The 7,701-nt window shown below is 50.6% G+C and overlaps 1 long non-coding RNA gene across 1 annotated transcript; it reads left to right on the top strand.

Annotated features, from left to right (window-relative positions):
• Positions 1 to 347: 347 nt before the first annotated feature.
• LOC143664045 (uncharacterized) lies at positions 348 to 5,047 on the top strand. Its single transcript, XR_013166281.1, has 3 exons — positions 348 to 470; positions 3,596 to 3,730; positions 4,494 to 5,047. It is a non-coding gene; the product is annotated as an uncharacterized LOC143664045 (long non-coding RNA).
• Positions 5,048 to 7,701: the final 2,654 nt, after the last annotated feature.

The raw sequence follows: 7,701 nt of genomic DNA, 5'->3' as shown, positions 1-7,701 counted from the left end.
GAGGGGACCGGCGGGGGGAAGGAGGGGAAGGAGAGTGAGGGGGAGGGTGTGACTATGTTTCTGGGACTTTCCTAGCTGAGCTCAGATGCCCCGAAATAGCCGCGCTCCGGTGAGCGTCCCCGAAGTCAGTTCACACCCTCTTTGCCCTGCCCATTGCGGGCGCGGTCCAGCCGCAGCGCGCGGCCCCTCTCCGCCTAGAACCGCTCGGGCCCGCCCCCCGCCTCGCCGGCTACGTGAACGTGTCCCCGGGCGGCCTCTTGCTGCACGATCCCAGCGGCCGTCTACGTGGACACTTAGCTGTCCCCCTTTGCCTTCTACTCCCACCGCATCCACACGGACCGCAGCCGAGGTGGGTGCGGCCGTCGCTGCTCCGCGCCGGCCAATCAGGAAGCCGAGACGGGCTCCGGCACGCCTTTCTCTGTGACGTCAACCTAGCCGGCCCCGGAAGCCCCGCCCAGTGGCCTCTCCTGGTAAGTGCCGAGGGGTGTTGTCTCCAGGCGAGGAAATAAATCAGGTTTAAACCGCGCTTGGATTGGCAAAACACTCCCTCGTCCGCGATCATATTATAACTGCCCTGAAAAATACAGGCAGAGCAAATAGTTTCTTAACTTTAAAATGTATTGTCTCAATCACTCCTTCATCCATCCGCCCATCTACCCTCCACTGCCTGTCTGTCTACTCAACCAGTCATTGAGCACCACCTGTGTACCAGTTGCTGTGCTGGGTGCTGGTAAAAAATACCATGAACCTTGTGCTTGTCTTCAAGGAGTCCATAGTCTAGAGATGAAGCCTGATAGTGAACACATGCTTGCACCAATTATGTTTTAATTACAGTATGATCAATTCTAAGAAAGTAAGGTACAGCCTGCTGGTACAGTGGGGTTTCTTGTTTAGACTAGGGATTCAGGTCTGTAAAGAAGTTACTTTTGAGCTGACTCCTGAGCTAGTAGAGTGTTCCAGGCTAGTGATCAACTTGTGCAAAAGCACTGGGATTGGCAGGCGGTTGGAGGGGTCTGGGAAGGAAAAGGAGGCCAATATGGTTGGAAAAGAGATGGAGGGAGGGGAAGCAAGGTGAGATAAGGTTCTGGAGGTTTGGGCAAGCAGATTATTCAGGGTCTTGAAGGGCATGATAAGGATGTAAGAGAAGTAAGGATCAAGTCATTCCTTATCTTACTGATTGAATAATTATTTTTGGAGACCCCCTGTGGGTGCCAGGCACAGTTCTAGGAAGCTGAAACTCTTCTGGGTTAAAATCCTGGCCCTCTCACTTGCTGCCGTTTAGCCTTACAGAAGTTATTAAACCTCTCTGTACCTTCATTTCTGCATCTGTAAAATGGGAATTCTAATAACGTGTAAGAAGACTGTTGAAATAGATAAATGAATTAATATATGTAAAACACTCAAGAATCGTTCCTGACAACATGGCATACCACAAATGACAACTACTATTATTGTAGTTGTTTTGGCACTGGGGAGACAACCACGAAAAAGACTGACAACACCCCTGGCCTTATACAACTTATATTTTAGCATGTGTGTGTATGTGTAGGATAAAATAGAAAAGAAAATAAAGACGTATCAGATAGTAATAAGTGATAAGGAGAAAAAACAGGATGCTATGCCGGAGTGGTGGTTCCCAAAGTTGTCTGCACATTAGAATCTCCTGGACTTTTTTTTTTTTAACTTCCAAAGGCCAGACTATACCTCAGACCAAATAAATCATCATCTCTAGGGTTAAGTCAGAGATATCAGTAGTTTTCAAAACTCCCCAGGTGTGCCAATTTGAAAGGATTATGTCCCCTAGAAAAGCCGTGTTTTAATCCTGATCCATCTTGTGGAGACAGCTGTTTCTTTTAATCCCTATTCAGCTCTGTAGGTTGGAAACTTGATTAGATTATCTCCACAGAGGTGTGACGCCCAATCGTGGGTATTAACCCTTGGTTAGAGGGAGATGTGACTACACCCATTCCAGGTGGGTCTTGATTAGTTTACCGGAATCCTTTAAAAGAGGAAACATTTCTGGAAAAAGCAGCAGAGCCACAAGAACCGTGAGAACCAGGAGAGCCCACGCAACAGCGACCCCTGGAGATGAAAAAGGAAAAGGCCCCTGGGGAGCTTCATGAAACAGAAGAAGCTGGAGAGAACCTGGAGAGAAAGCTAGCCGTGTTCGCCGTGTGCCTTTCCAGTTGAGAAAGAAACCCTGAATTTCATCAGTCTTCTTGGTTCATACCTTGAACCAAGGTATCTTTTCCTGGATGCCTTAGATTGGACATTTCCATAGCTTTGCTTTAACATGGACATTTTCACAGGCTTAGAACTGTAAACTAGCAACTTAATAAAGTCCCCCTTTTAAAAAGCTGTTCCATTTCTGGTATATCTCATTTTGGCAACTAGCAAACTTAGAACACCAAGTAATTCCAAAATGCAGGCAAATTTGAGAAGTACGTCACTCTGACAAAGAGAAACAAGGAGGCTACTTTAAGTAGGTAATCAGGGAGGGCTTCTCTGAGGAGGTGAAATTTGAGTGGAGACTCAAGAGTGAAAACGGAGCTATCATTGGAAGGTCAGTGGGAAAAGCCTTTGAGTGAATGTCTGGGCTGGGCATCTGCATACCTGGAGGTGCCTTGGCCCACAGCAGAAAAGACGGTGGGTTGGTGGGTTCTAAGAAAATAAATGAGTGTGTGATCTTGGACAAGTGAAGATCTTCTGCCCCTGCTGCAGGAGGTGAGCCCAGCTGGCTCATCAGGAGCTCATGGTCTCTGCTGTGGGGCCACATCCTCATATTCACCAAGAACGACACCTGTGGCGGCACCACCACCACCACCTCTGCCATCCTGCTGCAGCCTGTAGCTTGGTATCTTCCAGCAGATACCCCTGCCCTCCACTGAGACTTTGAGAAAGGCAGGCAAGGATGGTCCAGTGGCCAGACAGGGGCCCAGACATGGACAGAGACCTGGTCAGATCACCACAGCAAGCCTGAGGAGTGGCAGGCCCCAAACTGAGCTCCTGCCTGTCTGCCTTGGGCTGGTTTTCGGAGGCCTCCCTATCCTGAACCTGCCTTCCTGCTTCTGGCCTGGCTGGGGAGATCGGCTGCTTCACTGGATGGGGTGGGAGTTGTTGGAGGAGGGGAACCACCCTGGACCAGCGACTGTATGCAAATAGAATAAAAGCAAAACATGTGCACCCATTTGGGTTTTATCACTATTCATCATGGGCTAGCGTGACATTTCCCTTGGTGTTGGCTAAAGGTGAAGAGTCAATTCAGCAAATACATCCTGGTAGAATGATTAGGATAAGGTCTTCTCAGGGGCCATTGTCCCATAAAGTTAGGAAACTGCTGAGCCCCTGCCAGTCTGTGGCTGGGCGCGGGACACCCCTTTGGAAACAGTTGCTTGAAATTGGGAACTTGGGGCTGGATATTTGAGGTCAGGTGCTTGGGGGTGGGTGTTTGGGGCTAGGTTTCTGGAGTTGGGTTCTTAGGACGGGTACTTGGGGCTGGGTTCTTGGGCCTGCCTCTTGGAGTAACCATTTCTTTTTTAGCCTTATTCAAATGAACCTGTGCCCCAACGTGACTCTTCTCTTTGTGGCTTCACAGTATGTGGGAAGGGTGTCACCCTGCCTGTCTCAACTGTCTGCTCCATGGAGACCCAAGAGGGAAGGGAAAGAGAAGGCTGTTACAAGCTTCTTGAGAACCTCCTGGGATCTTCCCTTCCTCCTCAATCTGGAAGCAGTGAGTGCTCCCCAATCCCCTTACCTTCCTCCCCAGCCAGCTGCTTAAAGGAAGTGGCTTTTCGCATCTTCACAGGAAGCCACAGGCCTCCTCTACCTCAGCTCCCTCCTGCTGACCAGGCCCTCCACTGGTCTGGGCCGCTTCCAAGCTGTGTCTAGAGATCCCCTACTCCCAGCCTCACCCTCTGCTTCCAAGCCAAGTAGTGTTTGTAGAGTATGCCTCTCATTCCTTCAAATCCCTGAGGCTCAGGTCTGGGGCACAGGCTGTGGGCCTCAAGGGGAGCGGTGTAGGCAGGGGGCCTTGAATGATGTACTCAGGAGTTTGGAGATCCCAGAGTTGTAGCACTAAGGGCCTGGAAAGGAGAGGAGGGGATAGGCCCTGCAGGAATCCTGGGGATGGAGCATGCCGTTGAGTCTAGGAGCTCCTGCTGCAGTGCAGGGGTCCTGCATGGGACTGCCCCAGGGAGGTGACTGTCAGTAATTGTGGAGCTGCTTACGAAAGAGGCTGAAGGATATTCGAGGATGGAGTTGCACTGCCACCTGGTGGCTATATCCACACATAGCATCAAGGGATTATGAGAGGCTCTGCAGGAGCGAGTGCACATTCAAGAACATGGGAGCTGGGGAGGCCCTTAAAGGATAAAGGAAATCCCTAGCTAAAAGGGAGGTGTTTATTAAAAAACAAGAAACCCCTAACTTGAGCACTTGGGAAGATATTCTAGGCCTGGATGAAGGTCTTATACCTCCCCTCTCCCATTTTTCAGACAAGGAAACTGAAGTCCAGAGAGAGATGATGATGACAGAAAAACTCAACGTTGTTTTACAGCAAGCCAGCGGCTGAGATGGGATCTATTTCTGGACTTGTCTTAGGGTGTGGTCCCAGAGTGAGGAGCAGCCCTGCTGGTTTCGAGTCACCCTCATTTGTGACCAAACATGGCATCTCCCAGCACCATCACCCACCTTAGTCACCAAATTTGGCACCACAGGGTGGCTTTTGGCTGCTTCCAAAAATAAATTCTACCCTCAGAGGGCTGGGATCTGACATGGCCGAGGGGATTCAGAAGCATGTGCTTCAAGCTCAGCAGAAAGGGTCCTGGAGACAGCGATGCCCAATCCCTCCTCTAACATATGAGGAAGTAGGACTCAGAGAAGGCAAGCAACTTGCCAGAGGCAGCCCGTCCCTGGAGCTGGAAGGCCATTGACAGGGAGGTCTCTGAAAGTGCACTGAGAATCTCCTGCCTTGTTACATTAGTAAATTCTGGTCTGTGTTCTTTGTCCTGCCTCATGCTTTGAGGACTGGTGATTGTGGTCCAGGAAGGCTGACAAAGGGGAGGGTGGGTGAAAGGAGAAGGGGGTAAGGTGGTGGTTTGTGCACTGTGAGCTCCAAGTGGTAAGAACTGGTCTCTTCCACTGCAGGGTCCTCAGCACCTGGCACAGTGCCTGGCGCAGACAGACTGCTTGCCAAATGCCTGCGGAATGGAGGCAACGAGTGAGTTATCTTGCATAGGCCCAAAGGGGCGGCCGTGCCCCAGCGGGAGGCGGGTTTCATCATACAGGACTGGTCATTGCCAGTGTCATTCAGCCTGAGAATTGCTAGGGCTTCAGACCTCAAACTCTGTAGGCAGAGCTGCCTACCTCTCTCTGGCATTGAGTTTGTTCAAAGGACTTAAGACGTCCTGGGTTGGAGCCCTAATTTGGTGCTTGGGAGATCAGCCAGGATGGTCAGGGCCCGTGAGTCCCAGAGAGTAAACCCTGGCTCTGAAGCTAGATTATCTAATTTCTGGTTATTTGGCTATTCCTTCTTTGTTTCATGAAATCCTTAATGACAATAACTGACATTTACTGAGTGCTAAGTGCCAGGCACCATGCTACATGCTTATCATTTATTATTTCATCTAAAGTCATAACAACAGCTCCACGAAGTAAATGCAATTATCATTTCCAGTTTTAAAAGGAGGAAATGGAGTCACAGAGAAGTGAAGGGACTTACCCAAAGGAACACAGCTAAGAGGTGGCAGAGCGGGATGTGAACCCAGATCTGTAGGACTCAGAAAAACTTTTCTAACTCCTGTGCTCCACTCCTTTATTTGAATAGCCCAGTCTCATCTGTGCTAAAGTATATTAAGAAAAGGGTTAGAACGGGTGCACGTGTGGTTCAGTGGTAGAATGCTCACCTTCCATGTGGGAGACCTGGGTTCGATTCCTGGACCATGCACCCCTTCCCCCAAAAAAGACAAGGGTTAGAGGCTTGTGTCTACTTGGGCCTCACACAGTTTTAAAGGGGATGCAGGAACCCACCCCAGTCCTGCATAATGTTGACATCAGCTGTCCCTGAGGGTCCCCAGGGAAAAGTTCTGAGAACAAGAGCTCCAGTCACCCTTCCCATAAGGATTGGTAGATGGGAATGGAGGAGACTGGCCTCAGGTTCAATTCTGCCCATATGTATTGAACACCCACTGGGAGAAAGAGCTATTAGACACAGTGCCCTCTCAGAAGTGTCAGGCAGAGGGGAGGGCATGCACTTATATCCTTGGGATGCCAGCCCTACAGAGGGACTGGGGTGCAACTGAAAGTCTCAGTGGAGTATGTTGCTTGAGACCCCACCTCCCCCTGGCAGAAGTCCACTCTAACTGCCCCTCCATGGATGGCCAGAGCTGGGGCAGGACTCTACTCAGGCCTTATAGTGAGTATCAGCTTTTGCTCGCAAACACAAGCACAAGCAGTGCTCATCTGGGGCCTGGGGCAAGCCAGCTGAGCCAAACAATTGCCCTCTGCAGAGGCTCACTGAAACTAAGGGCAGAAGCAAGTAGGATGGGACACTCCACCACCACCTACACATGTGCTTGGGATGACAAAAGAATTTCTGGATTATAAAAAGGGACTGGGTGGGGACGCTGAAAGGCAGCTGGTTTGGTGTTCCTCCTTACTGGTTCCTTTCATTGAGGGGGCGCCAAGCTTCTCAATGTTGTAGCCTTTTTGTGACCAGCTTTTGTGGTTCACATGCAGCTATTTCCCAGGGGCGCAAGTCTCCCCAGGAGGCTGGGATGGCTTGGAGGCTGGTGTGCCGACTCACAGCATATTCTCTCTCTCTCTCTCTGTTAGTGCTGGAACCAGCCCTCCCTTCATTTTCATGTGATTTCCAAGCCCTCTATCCCCTTGGTCCAGGCACCCAAGTCCACCTGGGCAGGCCTCCCAAACTTTAAATCTCCAAGAGAGGCCTTGAGTTGCCCTTCCTTTCTCATCCATAAGGCCTATGGGCTCCAAATGCAAACTGTGCATCCTGTCCGCAGAACTCCATGAGGGAAGGGAGGCCTTGGACATCAAATCAAAAGCTGCTGTTACATCCTTTATCCAGGGCATGGGGACTGGCCTTACATTCTCTATCTGAGGAAGACCCCCATGGTAACTTTTCAGAGAATGGAGATCTGGCTTCTCCATCTCTGCCTAATCAGAGAAGCAGCCAGAAGCTTCTCTTGCTGAGACCAAACAGAGCCCTGCCTCCCCAGGTCCCTGTGAAATGGAGCCTGGGCATTCACGCTGTGACACAGGAAGCAGGGGGGCTCTGCTGGGGAGGCGTCTGGGAGCAGGGGCTGTCTGAGCTGGGGCTGGAAGCATTGAAGGGAGGTTTTTAGGTAGATGAGCTTCAGGAGGGAGGTTGTTTGGATTTTTTATAAAAAGGGTGATTCATAGAAAGGCAAAGTCTTTTCTGAGAGGGCTTTATTCTCTTTTCTCATCTAGGTTGTTGAGGAGAGTGACAGAGAAAGCTCTGAACTTCAACTGGAAGTTCAGAGTGCAAGGAGCAAGGAGGGGGTCCCTGGGAGAAGCAGACTACTCCTCACCTTCATCCCCTGCCTCCTGCTCACTGCTTCTGAGGTGCTTGGGACAGTGTGGCCGAGAGAGGCAGTGATCTTGGCCATAAGGGTCCTGCTGCTGCTGGTAAATAAAACACAGATGGGGCCCTGGGGCTCCAGG

This window comes from Tamandua tetradactyla, chromosome 2 (genome assembly GCF_023851605.1).
Source record: "Tamandua tetradactyla isolate mTamTet1 chromosome 2, mTamTet1.pri, whole genome shotgun sequence".
Lineage (NCBI taxonomy): Eukaryota > Metazoa > Chordata > Mammalia > Pilosa > Myrmecophagidae > Tamandua > Tamandua tetradactyla.
This window is presented reverse-complemented; position numbering and strand designations above follow the sequence as displayed.